The sequence below is a fragment of the Macaca fascicularis genome, chromosome 2 (genome assembly GCF_037993035.2).
Source record: "Macaca fascicularis isolate 582-1 chromosome 2, T2T-MFA8v1.1".
Lineage (NCBI taxonomy): Eukaryota > Metazoa > Chordata > Mammalia > Primates > Cercopithecidae > Macaca > Macaca fascicularis.
The window spans coordinates 188,336,851-188,355,199 of NC_088376.1; the positions used below are offsets into that span (position 1 = coordinate 188,336,851).

At 35.5% G+C, this 18,349-nt stretch overlaps 1 long non-coding RNA gene across 1 annotated transcript in view; it reads right to left on the bottom strand.

The window, feature by feature from the left end:
- LOC123571752 (uncharacterized) overlaps positions 1-18,349 on the bottom strand; it is a 57,856-nt gene that overhangs the window by 18,933 nt on the left and 20,574 nt on the right. The gene's annotated exons all lie outside the window — the stretch shown is intronic.

Here is an 18,349-nt window from a genome sequence, read left to right on the forward strand (position 1 = left end):
ACTTTGTCTTTCTCATTGGACTGCCAAATATCGTGGCCTACCTTTCTGACCACGGACACAAATACATAATCCACACATGACTGATCTTGGCACCTCATCCTTCTGGCCCAAAGATTATTCCTGATGATCACATGACTGTAACTAGTCCAGTAAGAGACTTTCCTCAGTATTTTTCTATGTGGAGATTTTGGTGAAAATTCCTTTTATCTCTTGCTCTTTGGAGAAATGTTTTCATGTCGAAGAATCTAAAAGACTGGAGCTTACACCCTTACACCCACAAAAAGGTACAACTAAGATTGCTTCTTAACCTTGCCAGTACTGAGTCTCCAGTTCCAGTGTCTGAGATCTGCAAAGCAGCCCTCCCTTCCTTTGTAAGTTATATAATTTTTCTTTCAATCAATTGTTTCTTTCCTGGACTTAGATTTCTGTCCATTATTATGCAAAATATCTTAATGACTGCAACATCTCATGGGTATGGCTTTCCATAGAACACTAGTTGAACAATTTTGATATAAATGCTTTCAAATTTTTTCCAGGTATAAAAGTCCTATAATTCTAGTGGATCTAAAATTCTATAATTATAGTGGTCTTAGCTTTGAGCATCATCAAGCAAAATTATCAGAGCACTTAAAGGAAACTGAGTAATATTTATATATTCTGGATGCTGTCGTGCAACATGCCCCACAAATTCAGCTTTCTAGAAACACTGAAGTTGTAATCACTGGGCTCCTATCATTATAATTGAACTCATAGAACAAAGTTCACAAGGCTGAACATAACATCATGGCTGTGACCAACTACTACTTCCCAGAATGGCCTATGCACAGTAAAAGTAAAATTAAATAAAGCAATAAAATAAAAATTTAAAAGTAAAATGCAGCATCTCCTCTAAAACCATATGCTCTTGTGTTGTCATTTAATCTCCTGGGAAACCACCAAACTACAATGAAAGGAAAAGCAGTAGAAACTCTCCTCTGATCTCAAACACATACATCCAAGTAGTGTATATCCCAGCATTTCTATTTCAAAAACTGTAATTCTGACAGCCTTGCAAAAACACCATAGCTCAGTGGTTAATCAAAAGGTAGGAATGGGGAGGAGGTTACACTAACTACAGATGAAAAGATTTATGCATGTCAGAGAACTATGAGAGTTCATGTTCAGCTAACATCATCCTCCTATTCATGAAGACAGAAGAAAATCAACTCACATGCTATTCAGTGTCAAATAGCAATCTTCTGCTATTATTTAAAATTTGCTTGAAAATGGCCTGAAAGTAAGTACCCAGCTATTTCTACATATTCCTTTGTATTTGTGTGCAAGAGAAGGAGACAAAAAAGAACACTTAAAAGCAAATGATTTGCAAATGATTCAGGGAAATACGTGCACTTTAGATGCTCGATGGAGAGATATGTGAGGAATGGGAAATAAGAAACCACTACTAGAAAGGTGAGTGGAAGAAAAAAAAGGAAAAGAGGAAGGAGAAAAAAGAAATACAAGAAATTAAATATATTACAATGTTGAAGAAAGATAAACTTCTTTTTAATCCTTTAGGTAATAATCCTATGCCCTGTTACTGTTGTCATGTGTGACAACAAAATACATATGCTTTTATAAAAATATATACCTCATGTAAAGCAAACAATATTAGATCAGAAATAATCTAGCTACCTGAATAGTCTAAGAACAACAATAAATTATCTGCAAGATTTATAGGTAAAATTATAATTCAACAAAGTACATTCAGAAGAAAATATGAAAACAAAGCCACATATGAATCGACATTGCTATTTCTTCTAAATTTATTCAACAAATTACTTCAAGCAATCACATGTTTTCAAATCATCCTGAAATGCTAATTGTAATATTTTTATATAACACTGGTAAGCATCTTTACCAGATAGGACTTTGGAGTTTAACATAATCTGAAGTGTTCAAGATGTATTATTTTACATCAATAATATATGTTTTGTGAATAATAACAGAACTAAGTGGCCCAGGGAATTTTTTAGAATACAAAGTTAAGCACATTGTAGCCATGATGTTCTTTTAATTTAAAAATAAAAGTGAAGATTACAGAAAAAAATGTAAATAATATGGCAAAGTCACTGTGTGATACCTTATAATTTTGCTGCATCATTCACATAAAATTGAATTTGTATTAAATTTTACAATCTTTTAATTGATCAATAAGTGTTGCTAAATAGCTGGGAATATAAAATTCACAGCTACTCAGTTCTCCTTTGAATCAACCATATTCAAGTAAAGTTCAGACAGACAATGAGATAGGTTTTATTTAATCAAACACTGAATTTAGGCAAGTGTGTTTTTGCCTTGTATGTTGTTGTTTTGGCGAAATATTGTGAAGGAATTTAACTAAAGCAAAATCTGTAGTCCACCCAAAAGAGAATTTTTATTTTTATTCTCAAATTTGAAAGCTTGAAACATATTATACACACATTGAACGACTTAAAATTCCTTGTATCTTCACGCTGCAGTTATTAGATTGGAGGTTCTAAAACTAGTTCTAAAACTAGTCTTCAAGGTGAAGGATATAAATATAATTAAAGTGGTTACTAGACAACAGCTGCCCAAAGGGTATACTTCACATTCCTTATAATCTCAGTGTTTTTCCATACTATGGACTGAATTGTGCACCACCAAAACACACAGGTTGAAGCCCTAACCCCCAATGTGAGTATTTGTAGACAGGGCCTTTAAGAAAGTGATTATGGGTAAATGATGTGGGGTGGAGCCCTATTCTGAGAGGACTGGTATCCTTATAAGAAGAGAAAGAGACCTAGTGATTGGTCTCCTTCCGTGTGCACACAGAGGGAAGGCCATATTAGGACGCAGCAAGAAGGCATCTGCCTTCAAGCCAGAAAGAGAGGCCTCACAGAAACCAGTGCTGACGGCACCTTGATCTTGGACTTTCAGGATCCAGAACTGTGAGAAAATAAATTTCTGTAATTTAAGCCACCCAGTCTGTGGCATTGTGTTATGGCAGCCTAATAATATACTCTTTGTCTTCTGTTTCTGGCTTACTTAGTCAACACTAAGCTTATTTTGACACTTATTATCCTTATGTAACTACCAGTTCATTTATTCGACAAATCATTATCTATTTCTACTGCATGCTAGGAATTGTTTTGATTCCAAAGTTGTTATCCAAAAGATTCTGAAATCAGGTGCTCTTTCTCCTAGATCAGAGATACTAGTCCTAGCCTGCCTTCTTTCCATTGCTTTCACTTCTGTATAACCACCAAATTTAAGAGGTGATCAGTGGCCACACTGCAGCCAAAGCAGGTATAAGTGTTACCTTTCCCTACTCCTGGCCCTCTGTTAAGAAGAGAGGAAAAGGAAATAACATTTTTGCAAGTACTATACTAGATGTTATACATATTTTATTTTATTTTATTTTATTTAGCAAATATAGAGAGGAGAAATCTTCAGGAATTATAGTAGCTGAAGATTATTCTATAGGATTCGAATTCAAATACCAGTAATAAAAACGTTTTAAATTTAGAACTTTGGCTTCAAAAGATAGATTACACCATCTCAGTAATAATGGTTTCTACCTCCGTAAGATCTCCACAAAGACCGTCATGTTTCTTTCTATTCCATCTTGTCTGAGCTGCGAATTGACTTTTCCAATATCGTATATAAAAATTGAGATATTAACAGAACCCAGTAGACCAACCTATATAAAATAAAGATGTATAACTAAATACAGTAGTGGCTCAAGTAACTACATATAGCATTTAAACACACTTATCCTCTACACAACGAACAAAGAACATTTTAGTACCCTTCCTGCGTTTTAACTTTCATGACCTGCCATTTTTTTCTTCACTCAGTAGATGTAATGTAGCATAGTGGTAACCTTGAAATCTATCACACAAGCAAATTTTGGTTTTCTATGTTTAATTTTATAAAAACTTGGGTATACTGACTCCCATGGGCATATGACCATGATTGTTTTAATATGTAGTAAATATAAACCTTTCATCTGCCTGACACAGTAACTTGAATAGGTTATATATGAGACAAATCTTTAGCTTGTAAGACAGTATTTATAGCAAGAAATAGAAATATCACCAAGTTAACACATTCTCAGTATATATCTATCAACAAGTTTAATTTGGACGCCTAAAGTACTCATACCAGGGTGTAAACGCCAAGCAATACTTTAGGTTTTGCCAAATTTCTAGAACTCTCTCAAAATTTCACAACAAGCTCTGAATTCACTGATATTTTTCTTCCTCTTAATTTGTTTGGTTTGCAAAGGAAATGACATTTTCCAACATGTTTCAACTTAAATTAGTGTTTTCTGCTATGAAAACATAATTTCACATCTTGGAGAAACTCAACATTACTGACTCTGAAAGGCTGTTGTGGAAGCAGTAGCTGAGTAGTGAGGCCTTTTGCAAGGATGTGCCTGGTCCATAGGGCAAAGCTAAAGGAAAGCTGAGTGAGCATAACAGAACTAACATGACATGATCAGTCCTCAAATAATTAACTCTCTTTAACCTTGTAATTTTTTTTCAGTTGTTCTACCAAGGAATTGGGTTAGTGGAAAGAGTATCATGCATTAATTTTTATAGTTTGCATGTGTTATTTTTTAATTTCCAAAGAATATTCGTATATTAAAGAGACAACAGTTTAATTTTTTAAAGACTTTAAGCAAATAGTTGTTTTCAAAAAATGTTTGTTTATTGATTTATCATGCCATGACTTTGTTTTAAATAGTGATTGTATCAGTTAGCTGTCTGACATAACAAAATGCCACAGACTGGGTGGTTGGCTGAAACCATAGATACTTATTTTTTGTAATTCTGGAAGCTGGAGTGCAAGATCAAAGTCTGGCAGGATTGGTTTCTTGTGGTGGTCTTCATATGGTGAAGACAGAAAGTGAAATCTCTGGTATCTCTTCTTTAAAAAAAAAATATATATGTATAAATATATGTATTTGTATAAATGTATGTGGTACAAACATAATTTTGTTACACGCACAATTGCATAGTGGGGAAGTCAGGGCTTTAAGAGTATCAACCACCCAGATAATGGACATTGTAACTGTTAAATAATTTCTAATCATCCATCCCTCTCCCACTCCCTCATCCTTCTGGGTCTTCATTGTCCATTATCCCACACTCAGCATCCATGTGTACACATTACTGAACTACCACACATAAGTGAGAACATGAAGTGTGTTTTTTTTTTTTTTTTTTATCTATGTCTGGGTTGTTTCACTTAAGATCATGGCCTCCAGTTCCATCCATATTGCTGCAAAAAACATAATTTTATTCCTTTTTATGACTAAATAGTATTCTCTTCTTATAAGGATGCTAATTCTGTTGGATCAGGGCCCACTCCTTATGAACTCATTTAACCTTGATTACCTTAATAATTGTCTTCAAATACAGTCATATTGAGAGTTGAGCTTTCAGTATATGAATTTGGGGGTATGCAAACATTCAGTCCATAACAACAATATATGCTTCCCAGCAGAGCCAAAGAGTCTCTGCATTAGTGGGTTTAATATGACTTAGTTGACAGCTGGGAAGTTATCTCATGGACAATGGTCTAACCAGAAAGCTCTTGTACCTTCCTGGTAAGTCAAAAGAAGCACACACTACTTGCTAATAGTTAAAATTATAGGAACTTTTCTGCTCTGCTTTTCAGTAATAGTAAAACCATGCAGCACAGCCTCAAGAAAAATCCTTGTGTAGAAAAACCTATAAACAAATGAGGCATGTTGAACATTTCAGTATGTTTTTTTTTCAGGCTATTCATGTTCCAGACTAGATTAGCTTAGATATAGGTTCACAAAAATTATCTACAAAAGAAGCAAATCAAATAACGAATATTTTCTGAGCCTCTATTATGTGAAACCATTACCAGCCATTTAAAGAGGGCTCTTCCACAAGATCTATATGGCCATTTGCAATAGTTTGTAGCATCAATAAACACCATACATCCAAAGCGTTGTGTAATGACCCTATTGTTGCACATGAGGCTTTCCCACAGAGCCCTTTATTGCTAACATAAAATGAAAGGGATGTTGCTGCAAGTAAAGAAATGGATCAAGCAGCAATATACACTACATACAAAAGAAATATAACTTCTCTTTCTAAAAATTCGCTTAAAACTTTAATAATTCATATTCTCTGCTTCTTTTTGCCAAAGTGAAAAGGAGCAAAAGCTAAGAAGCAATGTTTTTTGCTTCATGATATTACCCACAGCTAGCTCCATGAGGAAAAAACATGGTTGTACTTTATCTGGGCTCAGGAGAAGTTTCTCTGGAGTACAAAAAGAACACCTGTTTCTTCAGTCCCAGTTCTACTATTAGCTAACAATATGACCTTGGGTTGGTCATTTGGCAGTTCCCTCTCTGATGAACTTTGAGTAAGGAAAATGTCACCCACCTCTTTCAGATGTGGAATGCTACAATATGGCTTTCTAAATGTGTTTTTAGCCCACATAAGGTGCAATGACATTAGCTTACAGAATCTACTAAGCTGCAATATGGCCAAAAACATTGCAACAAGGAGTCAAAAATTTTAATATATGCTTGTAACTGTTGATTTGTTTCTCTTAAGAGAGAAAATAGAGTGTACAATAAGAGATGAAATTATTTTTCTCTCCGGCTTTATGTGAATAAGAATGAAGTTATTCAGTACGCCAGGTTCTCAATGTGCTGACTATCTCAAGGGATTGCCTGGACATTTTAATTGCCTTGGGTACACAAAGCCCGCTCAGCCTGTGTTGTCAGAAAGTGCTACCCAAACGTTTCGGAGGCCCCAGGGTTTTCCTATACAAGCACAGTAGAAATGCAAACTCTAAGACTGAGTTTATGTCAAAGATCCTATTTTCTCTGCTGTATATACCCAGCTCTAAGAATGAGCCTTTTGTTAATGTTTATTTGTCCCTTCTTGAAAAACCAAAAAACTGGAAAGTTGGAAATGTATTAAAATTGCATTCCATGAAACAAAACGTTTTTCCCCTAAGCCCCCAGATTTCTCACACAACACATTTTTCCAACTTATGATTCTCAATGTTTGCTTTTCACTTTCTGAATGTTTCCTCTGGTAAGATGTGGCATTTTGTCCTTGAGAAGTGAGTGCAAGTTACTATATTTTCCTTCTTGGCCATCTCATGAGACAGGCAGTGAAATGCCAAGAATAATGTAAACTGTACAGGAAAATACCATGACGTACTACACCTAGAAATATCTCAGCTTAATAGGTGTTGTGCCATTAACGGTGAATTTTATGGAGGTAAGGAGATGTAAATCTGTCATGTAGACAAAGATTTACAATAATACCCACTTCAGTAGATGATTTTCATCACAGTTAGGACCGTCGGGCAACTTGCATGTTTTCTTGAGTCTCGTAAGTTGTGAAGGCCTCCTCCTGTTAATCCAAGGTTGGGCACTTGACCTTCCTGGGGGTTGATGCTGATGATGTAGTTTACAACTCTTCCCTTCCATTACCACTGATGCGATCTCAGTCAGTGAGGTGGAGTTTTAGTTAAGTAGCATTTATTGAAAACAATAGTTGGAACAATTTAATTTAATAATAGTTTTCTACAAACAATGCATTTTTTATGGTTGTGGAGTGTTATGTATTTACAGGCAGTTCTAGACAGGGCCTTCATTTTCAAAAGATACACACAGTACATTACTGTGAGAAATAATTTAAATTGTATTTTTATACCTTTATTTCATAGTTGTGAGGGAAAACTGAATGACAATTTTGTTAGCTATTAATGTGAAGTCACTGGGAGACAAACCACCTTTACAAGGAGATACTCATGGACTTGGGGAATACCACTGTATTAGGAAAATAACAAATAAAAACAAGTATTCTCTTTTTATTTGTAATAAAGCAAAAAAAAATTAACAGAAAAGGTACATATAGCCTTTTGTTTTAGCTCTTTTGGTTATATATTGTTAAGTGAACACGCTAGATAAGAAAATAATTCTTAATATCATACTACACTCCTTTCTTTCTATGTATTTGGATACTAGAAAATGTAGGAGAAAAATAATTTGAGATATGATTATAACTTATATAATATGTATTAAATATGTATGCTAAAATAGTTTTAAGTGAGATTTCCAGCCCATTGTCTACATTGGAGTCCTAACTTTGTAACTTTACAAAGGCTCTTCATTAGACAATTTTATTTTAAAACTTAAGGTAAAACTACAGGATGTATTTGGCATGCATGTGTGTTTTCTGGATTATATATGAGGCAGGAATGAAGCAGCAAACTGACAGTTACAGTCAGAGCTGCCGGACCTGGGATTAGGTGCTGTCCGGAGGACATAAGCCTTACCAGTGTCAGAGTTCTGAAGATAACTAGTAAACTGGTATTCTTCCATGGGTAAAAACATTACAGACTTTCTTCCTAGCAAAAATCCATGGACAAAAATCATAGAGTAAACTGAAATTAAGCCAAAAAAGTGATTTTGCAGAGATAAATATCCCTGGATTATTTCCATTTTCTGTTCATTAAAGCTACAATACCTACCATGTTTGTAACTCATAGTTTTCTAGTAAATAAGAAAGGCAAGCAAACTGCAGTAATGTGCTAAATAACACCCATGAATCTCAAAAGAGTATAATTTATGAAGACCAAAGGAGGCTTGATGGAGCTTTGAGCAAGGAGACAGTTACAGAAGGCTGCAAACAGAAAGACAACCTTCCTCTTCAGCCCAGAAACAGAGATATGGGGGCCGAAAGTGTCAGCCCTCTATACCAGTCACTACTGAAGTGCTTTATTTTTGCTTTTAAATTTAATTTATTATTTACAAGATGTAATATTGCGGCCATAAAACATACTCACTGTGCAAGATTCTAGATAAATACTCTCACTAGTGGAAAGTTGGTTGAAATGTTCCAAACACTAATACACACAGTGCCATATACTAAACCAATTAAGATATTCAAAAGGCCACCACTGGGTGACTGCAAAAGTCAGCATAAAGGTCACGGTTTTTTCAAAGATTTTTGCAATGTATATTAAAATATTTAATATCATTTAATTTTAATTGTTGAGTTTTATTAAACCTTATTATAATTCTTTCACAAATAATAAACGACACATTATTACTGAAGAAGACATTGTACTAACAGGGATAATTAGCATCTCAAACTTCAGTTTTCACTACCCAATCCAACCCATGAAGGAAAACATGTTGTTCACATTTACCTGTAGGTTTTAATTCCAAATTTTGAAATTTGGCACTGAGCATTTTGGTCCCAGTATCTGTCACTTACAAATTTGTTTCAGGACTTTTATGATGAACAGCAAAGAGCAGGTACAGGATGACAATATTTCCTTATTACAGTAACCATTGTGATAATCTAGATTTATAATAAAAGTTAACTTATTCTGCTTTTACTCTGTGTATATAGTTTCTATTTTAACCATTAATTATTTAAATCACTATACATCCAATGATGAGAAAAAAATAAATGTTTATGGCCTGCATATGTATTAAATTTATTTCACACTTAAATAGAGATAAAAGTAGTACAAGGAGACACAGATATGTTCTAAACCTATGGTCCAACAAGAAGCACCAAGAGAAAAAGATGTGATGTTTACATTACTAGAAAATGCAGTTTGCTATACGGTCTTTTAGAAATATAATAATATATTTGCATTTTAGACATTCTGAAAAATTATGCTGTCAGGAAACCTATTTCACTCAGTCTAACCAAATAAATTGCCAATTCATTTAACCATAAAACTCCATCTCTTTTAAAAATCTATCATCAAGACATTTCGTGTTTTTTTTTTTTTTAACTTCCTCAGGTGTCTCCTCTCTGATCACCCTTCTAACAAAAGTGATCTGTGTTTCACAGCACTCTGTACTTGCCCTAATTATTAAACTCTATTCTTACTACTCATGTAATTACTTAGACCAGGGGTCAGCAAACTACAACCATCAGGCCAATCCAATCCACTGCCAGTTTGTGTAAATAAAGTTTTACTGGAACACAATCATGTTTATTTATTTACATATTGTCTATCACTGCTGCCACACTACAATGGCAGAGTTAAGTAGTTGCAACAGAGAACTCATGGCCAGCAAAGCCTAAAATATTTACTCTCTAGCTCTTTAAGAACAACTTTGCTGTCTCCTGACCATGGTTACAGAAAGTTTCTTGACCATCCATACCTACTAGTAAAATATATTTTGTTCTTCCAACTTTTATTTTAGGTTAAGAGGGTACTTGTGCAGATTTGTTATGTGATTAAATTATGTGTCACTCAGGTTTGGTATACAATTTCATCATCCAGGTAGTGAGCATAGACCCAATAGGTGGTTTTTCAATAATCACCTTCCTCCCACCCACCATCCTCAAGTAAGCCCTGGTGTCTACTCTTCCCCTCTTTGTGTTCATGTGAACTCAATATTTTGCTCCCATTTATAAGCAAGAACACACAGTATTTGGTTTTGTGTTCCTGGATTAACTCACTTAGGATAATGGCCTCCAGTTGCATCCATCTTGCTGTAAAGCACATGATTTCATTATTTTTTGTGGTTGCATAGTATTCTATGGTGTATATGTACCAAATATTCTTTATCTACTCCACCATCAGTTAGCATCTGGGTTGATTCCATGTCTTTGACATTGTAAAAAAACTACTGCAGTGAACATAAGTGCACATGTATCTTTCTAGTGGAATGATTCATATTTCTTTAGGTATGTACCCAAAAATGAGATTGCCAGGTTGAATGGTAGCTCTGTTTAAAGTTCTTTGAGTAATCTCCACACTGCTTTCTACACTGGCTGAACTGATTTACATTCCCACAAGCAGTGTATAAGTGTTCCCTTTTCTCCACAGCCTTGCCAGGCATCTGTTGTTTTCTCACTTTTTAATAATGGACATTCTGACTGATCTGAGATGGTATCTCCTGTGGTTTTGAGTTGCATTTCTCTAATGATTAGTAATGTTGGGCATTTTTAATATGCTTGTTGGCTGCATGTATGTCTTCTTTTGAGAAGTGTCTTTTCATATCCTTTGCCCATTTTTCAATGGGGTTATTTGGTTTTTGCTTGTTATTTGTTTAAGTTCTTTATAGATTCTGCATATTAGACCTCTAGTGGATGCATAGTTTTCAAATATTTTCTCCCAGTCTATAGGTTGTCTGTTTTCTCCACTGCTAGTTTCTTTTGCTGTTCAGAAGCTCTTTTGTCTAATCAGGTTCCACTTGTCAATTTTTTTTTTTCATTGCAATTGCTTTTGCAGTCTTCGTGAAATCTTTGCCAAAGCTTATGCCCAGAATGGGATTTCCTAGGTTTTCTTAGAGGATTTTTATAGTTTTAGGTTTTACATTTAAGTCTTTAATCTGTCTTAAGTTGATTTTTGTATACGATCAAAGGAGGGGGTCTAGTTTCAATCTTCCGCATATGGCTAGCCAGTTATCCCAGCACAATTTATCAAATAGAAAGCCTTGTTATTGTCGACTTTGTTGAAGAACAGATGGTTGTAGGTGTGCAGCTTAATTTCTGGGTTCTCTAACCCATTCTAATTGTCTATGTATCTATTTTTGTACCAGAACCAGGCTGTTTTTGTTACTGTAGCCTTTTAGTATAGTTTGAAGTCAGGTAATGTGATGGCTCTGGCTTTATTCTTTTTGCTAAGGATTGCTTCAGTTATTCGGGCTCTTTTTTGGTTCCGTATGAATTTTAGAATGCTTGTTTCTAATTCTGTGAAAAATGACATTAGTATTTTGATAGGAATAGCATTGATTCTGTAAATTTCTTTGGGCAGTATGACCATTTTAACAATCTTAATTCTTCCTATCCATGAGCATGAAATGTTTTTCCATTTGCTTTGTCTCTGATTTCTTTCAGCAGAGTTTTCTAATCCTTATTATAGAGATCTTTCACCTCCCTGGTTAGCTGTATTCTTAGGTATTAACTCTTTCTCTTTTTGTGGCTAATATGAATGGGGTTGCACTCTTGATTTGACTCTCAGCTTGAATCTTAATTTTTTTTTTTTTTTTGAGATGGAGTTTTGTTCTTTTGTCCAGCCTGGAGTGAAGTGGCATAGGCTCACTTCAACCTCTGCCCTCCAAGTTCAAGCAATTCTCCTGCCTCAGCCTTCCAAGTAGCTGGGATTATAGGTGCCCACCACCATGCCTGGCTAATTTTTGTATTGCTATTAGAGATGGAGTTTCACCATGTTGGCTATGCTGGTCTCGAACTCCTGACCTCAGGTGATCCACCTGCCCCAGTCTCACAAAGTGCTAGGATTACAGGCATGAGCCACCGTCCCCAGCCTGGATGTTCTTAGTGTATACAAATGCTACTAATTTTTGTACATTGATTTTGTATCCTGAAACTTTATGGAAGTCGTCTATCAGTTCTAGGAGCCTTTGGACAGAGATTATGGGGTTTTCTAGATAGGGAATTATACCATCTGTGAAGAGAGATAATTTGACTTTTTCTTTTCCTGTTTAAATGCCTTATATTTCTTTCTCTTGCCTGATTCCTCTGACTAGGACTTCCAGTACTATGTTGAACAGGAGTAGTGAAAGTGGGCATCCTTGTCTTGTTTTGGTTCTCAAGAAGAATGTTTCCAAAATTTGCTCATTGAGTGTGATGTTGGCTGTGGATTTGTTATAGATGACTTATTATTTTGAGGTTCTTTTGAGTCCTAGTTTTTTGAGGATTTTTAGCTGAAGGAATCTTGAATTTTATCAAAAGCCTTTACTGCATCGATTGAAATCATTGTGTGGCTTGTGTTTTTAGTTCCGAATCACACTTACTGATTTTGTATGTTAAACAAACCTTGCATCACAGGAATAAAGCCTGCTTGATCATGGTACATTAGCTTTTTGACGTGCTGCTGGATTTGATTTCCTAGTATTTTGTTGAGTATTGTTTTGTCTATATTTATCAGAGATATTGGTCTGATGTTTGTTGTTGTTGTTGTGTCGCTGCCAAGTTTTGGTGTTAGAATAATGCTGGTCTTACAGGATGATTTGGAGAGGAGTTTTCTTGAAATACGTTCCATAGGATTGGTAGCAACTCTTATTTATATGTCCCCTAGAATTTGGCTGTAAATCCGTGTGGTTCAAGGCTTTTACTAGTTGGTAGATATTTTTATTACTGCCTCAATTTCAGAACTCATTATTAGTATGTTTGGGAATTTAATTTCATTCTGGTTCAATGTTGGGAGGTTGTATGTTTCTAGGAATTTATCTGTCTTGTAGGTTTTCTAGCTTGTGTGCATAGAGGTGTTCGTAACAGTTTCAGTGAGTTTCTTGTATTTTTGTAGGGTTGGTGTAATATTTCTTTGTAATTTTTCATTGTGTTTATTTGAATATTTTCTCTTCTTTTTTCTTTTTCTTTTCTTTTCTTTTTTTGAGACAGAGTTTCACTCCCATCACCCATGTTGGAGTGCAATGGCATGATCTTGGCTCACTGCAACCTCCGCCTCCGGGGCTCAAGCAGCTCTTCTGCCTCAGCCTCCAAAGTAGCTGGGACACAAGGGCATACCACCACACCTAGCTAATTTTTGTACTTTTTGTAGAGACAGGGTTTCACCATATTACTCAGTCTGGTAGGTGCGATGTTAAATTGTTAATCTGAGATCTTGCTAACTTTTTGATGTGAGTTTTTAGCATTATAAACTTTCCTCTTGACACTGCTTTAGCTCTGTCCCAGAGACTCTGGCATGTTGTATCTCTGTTTTCATTCATTTCAAAGAATTTCTTGTTTTCTGCCTTAATTTTGTTATTTACCTAGAAGTCATTAAAGAGCAAGTTATTTAATTTCCATGCAATTGTATGGTTTTTAGAAATCTTCTTGGTATTGATTTCTATTTCCATTGCACTGTGGTCCAAGAGTGTGGTTGGTATGATTTGAGCTTTTTTTAAATTTGTTGTGAATCGCTTTATTGCTAAGCATGTGTTTGATCTTAGAGTATGTACATGTGCAGATGAGGAAAATATATATTTTGTTGTTGGGTGGAATGTTCTGCAGATGTCTGTTAGGTCCACTTGGTCAAGTGTTGTGTTTAGATTCTGAATATCTTTTGTGAGTTTTCTGCCTTAATGATCTCTCTAACACTCTACATGTGGTGTTGAAGTCTACTGTGTATGATTATCTATTATTAGTGGTAGTAATATTGTGTGGGTATCTATTATTAGTGGTAGTAATATTGTGTGGCTATCTAAGTTTCTTCATAGGTCTCTAAGAATTTGTTTTATGAATTTAGGTGCTTCAGTGTTGAGTGCATATGTATTTAACATAGTTAAGTCTTCTTGTTGAACTGAACCCTTTATTATTGTGTAAGGCCCTTCTTTATCCTTTTTAATTATTGTTGATTTAGTTTGTTTTGTCTGAAATTAGAATAGCAACCCTGGCTCTTTTTTCTCTGTTTGCTTAATAGACCTTTTTAATTCCTTAACTTTGAGTCTATGGGTCTCTTGAAGACAGACTACAGGTGGATCTTGCCACTCTGTGCCTTTTAATTGGGGCATTATCTGATTTACATGCAAGGTTAATATTGATATGTGAGGATTTTATCATGACATTGTGTTGTCGACTGGTTGTAATGAAAACTTGATTGTATAGTTTCTTTATTATGTCAGTGGGCTATGTACTTAAGTGTGTTTTTGTGGTGTCAGGTAATGGTTTTTTGTTTTCATGTTTAACACTCCCTTAAGGACCTCTTGTAAGGCAGGGCTGCTGGTAATAACTTGCATTACCATTTCTTATCTGAAAAAGATCTTTATTTCTCCTTTGCTTATGAAGCTTAATTTGGCTGAATATGGAATTCTTGGTTAGAATTTCTTTTCTCTAAGGATGCTGAACATAGGTCCCCAATGACTTCTGACCTGCAAGGTTTCTGCTGAAAAGTCCACTGTTAGTCTGATGGGGTTCCTTTTGTACATGACCTGCACCTTCTCTCAAGCTGTCTTTAATATTTTTCATTTCATGTTGACCTTGAAGAATCTGATGACTGGGTGTCTTGGATATGTTCATCTTTTATATTATCTTAATGGGGTTCTCTGAATTTCCTGAATTTTCATGTCAACCTCTCTAGCAAGTTTGGTGAAATTTTCATGGGCAATATACTCAAATATGTTTTTCAAGTTGCTTACTCTCTCTCTCTCTTTCTGGGACACAAATGCCTTATAGGTTTAGTCTCTTTACATAATACCATATTTCTTGGAGGTTTTCATCATTTTTTAATTCTTTTTTCTTTATTTTTGTCTGAGTTGATTCAATGAACCAGTCTTCAAGTCCTGAGATTCTTTCCTCAGCTTGACCTATTCTGCTGTTGATATTTCTGATTGTATTATGAAATTATTATTATTATTTTTAAGCAAGTTAGGATTTTCATTTCTTTTTATTATTATTATACTTTAAGTTATGGGGAACATGTGCAGAACAAGCAGGTTTGCTACATAGGTATACATGTGCCATGATGGTTTGCTACACCCATCAACCTATCATCTACATTAGGTATTTCTCCTAATGCTATCCCTCCCCTACTCCCCATCCCAGGGCAGGACCCAGTGTGTGATATTCCCCTCCCTGTGTCCATGTGTTCTCATTGATCAACATTGATCAACTCCAACTTATGAGTGAGAACATGTGGTGTTTGGTTTTCTGTTCTTGTGTTAGTTTGCTGAGAATGATGGTTTTCAGCTTCATACATGTCCCTGCAAAGGACATGAACTCATCAATTTTTATGGCTACATAGTATTCCATGGTATATATGTGCCACATTTTCTTTATCCAGTCTATCATTGATGGACATTTGGGTAGGTTCCAAGTCTTTACTACTGTGAACAGTGCCACAGTAAACATACCTGTGCATGTGTCTTTATAGTAGAATGATTTATAATTCTTTGGGTATATATCCAGTAATGGGATTGCTGGGTCAAATGGTATTTCTGGTTCTAGATCCTTGTGGAATTGCAACACTGTCTTCCACAATGGTTGAACTAATTTACACTCTCACCAACAGTGTAAAAGCATTCCTATGTCTCCAAATCCTCTCCAACATCTGTTGTTTCCTGACTTTTTAATGATCGACATTCTAACTGGTGTGAGGTGGTATCTCATTGTGGTTTGGATTTGCATTTCTCTAATGACCAGTGATAATAAACATTTTGTCATGTTTGTTGGCTGCATAAATGGCTTATTTTGAGAAGTGTCTGTTCATATCCTTTGCCCACTTTTTGATGGGGTTGTTTGCTTTTTCTTGTAAATTTGTTTAAATTCTTTGTATATTCTGGATATTAGCCCTTTGTCAGATGGATAGATTGCAAAATTTTTCTCCCATTCTTTAGGTTGCCTGTCCACTCTAATGGTAGTTTCTTTTGCTGTGCAGAAGGTGTTTAGTTTAACCAGACCCCATTTGTCAATTTTGGCTTTTGTTGCCATTGCTTTTGGTGTTTTAGTTATGAAGTCTTTGCCCATGCCTAAGTCCTGAGTGGTATTGCCTAGGTTTTCATCTAGAATTTTTATGATTTTAGGTCTTATGTTTAAGCCTTTATTCCATCTTCAGTTAATTTTTGGATAAGGTGTAAGGAAGGGATCCAGTTTCAGCTTTCTGCATACGGCTAGCCAGTTTTCCCAACACCATTTATTAAATAGGGAATCCTTTCCCCATTGCTTGTTTTTGTCAGATTTGTCAAAGATCAGATGGTTGTAGATGTGTGGTGTTATTTCTCAGAGCTCTGTTCTGTTCCATTGGTCTACTTATCTGTTTTGGTAACAGTACCTTGCTGTTTCAGTTACTGTAGCCTTGTAGTATAGATTGAATTCAAGTAGCGTGATGTCTCCAGCTTTGTTATTTTTGCTTAGGATAGTCTTGGCTATGTGGACTCTTTTTTGGTTCCATATGAAATTTAAAGTGTTTTTTTTTTCAGTTCTGTGAAGAAAGTCAATGATTGCTTGATGGGGATAGCATTGCCATTTTCTTGATACTGATTCTTCCTATTCATGAGCATGGAATGTTTTTCCGTTTGTTTGTGTTCTCTCTTATTTCCTTGAGCAGTGGTTTGTAGTTCTTCTGGAAGAGGTCCTTCACATCCCTTGTAAGTTGTATTCCTAGATATTCTATTCTCTTGTTAGCAGTTGTGAATGGTAGTTCATTCATGATTTGGCTCTCTGTTTGTCTGTTATTGGTATATAGGAATGCTTGTGATTTTGGCACATTGATTTTGTATCCTGAGACTTAGCTGAAGTTGCCTATCAGCTTAAGGAGATTTTGAGCTGAGATGATTGGGCTTTCTAAATGTACAATCATGTCATCTGCAAACAGAGACAATATGAGTTCCTCTTTTCCTAATTGAACACCCTTTATTTCTTTCTCTTGCCTGATTGCCCTGGCTAGAACTTCCAACACTATGTTGAATAGGAGTGGTGAGAGAGGGCATCCTTGTCTTGTGCCAGTTTTCAAAGGGAATGCTTCCAGATTTTGCCCTTTCAGTATGATACTGGCTATGGGTTTGTCATAAATAGCTCTCATTATATTTAGATACGTTCCATCCGTGCCTAGCTTATTGGGAGTGTTTAGCATGAAAGGCTGTTGAATTTTGTTGAAGGCCTTTTCTGCATCTATTGAGATAATCATGTGGTTTTTTCCATTGGTTCTGTTTATGTGATGGATAACATTTATTGATTTGCATATGTTGAACCAACGTTGCATCCCAGGGTTGAAGCTGACTTGATCATGGTGGATTATGAAATTCTTGCAGTGAGTTTTTCAGCTTTAGAAGATCAGTTTGGCTCTTTCTTAAAATGACTATTTTTGTCTTTCGGTTCTTGTATAATTTTACTGGATTTCTTAGATTCCCTGGATTGGTTGCAACTTTCTCCTGAATCTTCATGATCTTTGTTGCCATCCAGATTCTGAATTCTATTTCTGTCATTTCAGCCATTTCAGTCTGGTTAAGAACTGTTCTTGGGGAGCTATTGCAGTCATTTGCAGGTAAGAAGACACTAGCTTTTAGAGTTGAAGAGTTATTGTGAGGGTTCTTCCTTGTCTGTGTGAACTGATGTTCCTTTGATGTTTCAAATTGCTGTCCTTTGGATAGGGTTTTTTAATTTTATATTCTTTGGTGCCCTTGATGATTTTACTATGTTATAAGGTTGAGTTTAGTTGATTGGCTTTATTTCTGGATGATTTCAGATCTCAACTCTAAAGGCTCAGCTCAACACTCCTGTGACGATCAACTGAGTACTCTAACTCTGGGGACTAGGACTAGGCTCACAGTATTTTTGTTTGTTTTTTGTTTTTTGTTTTTGTTTTGCCCCATGAGGTTAAGCATCGGCCATGCTGGAGGGGACAAAGTGTT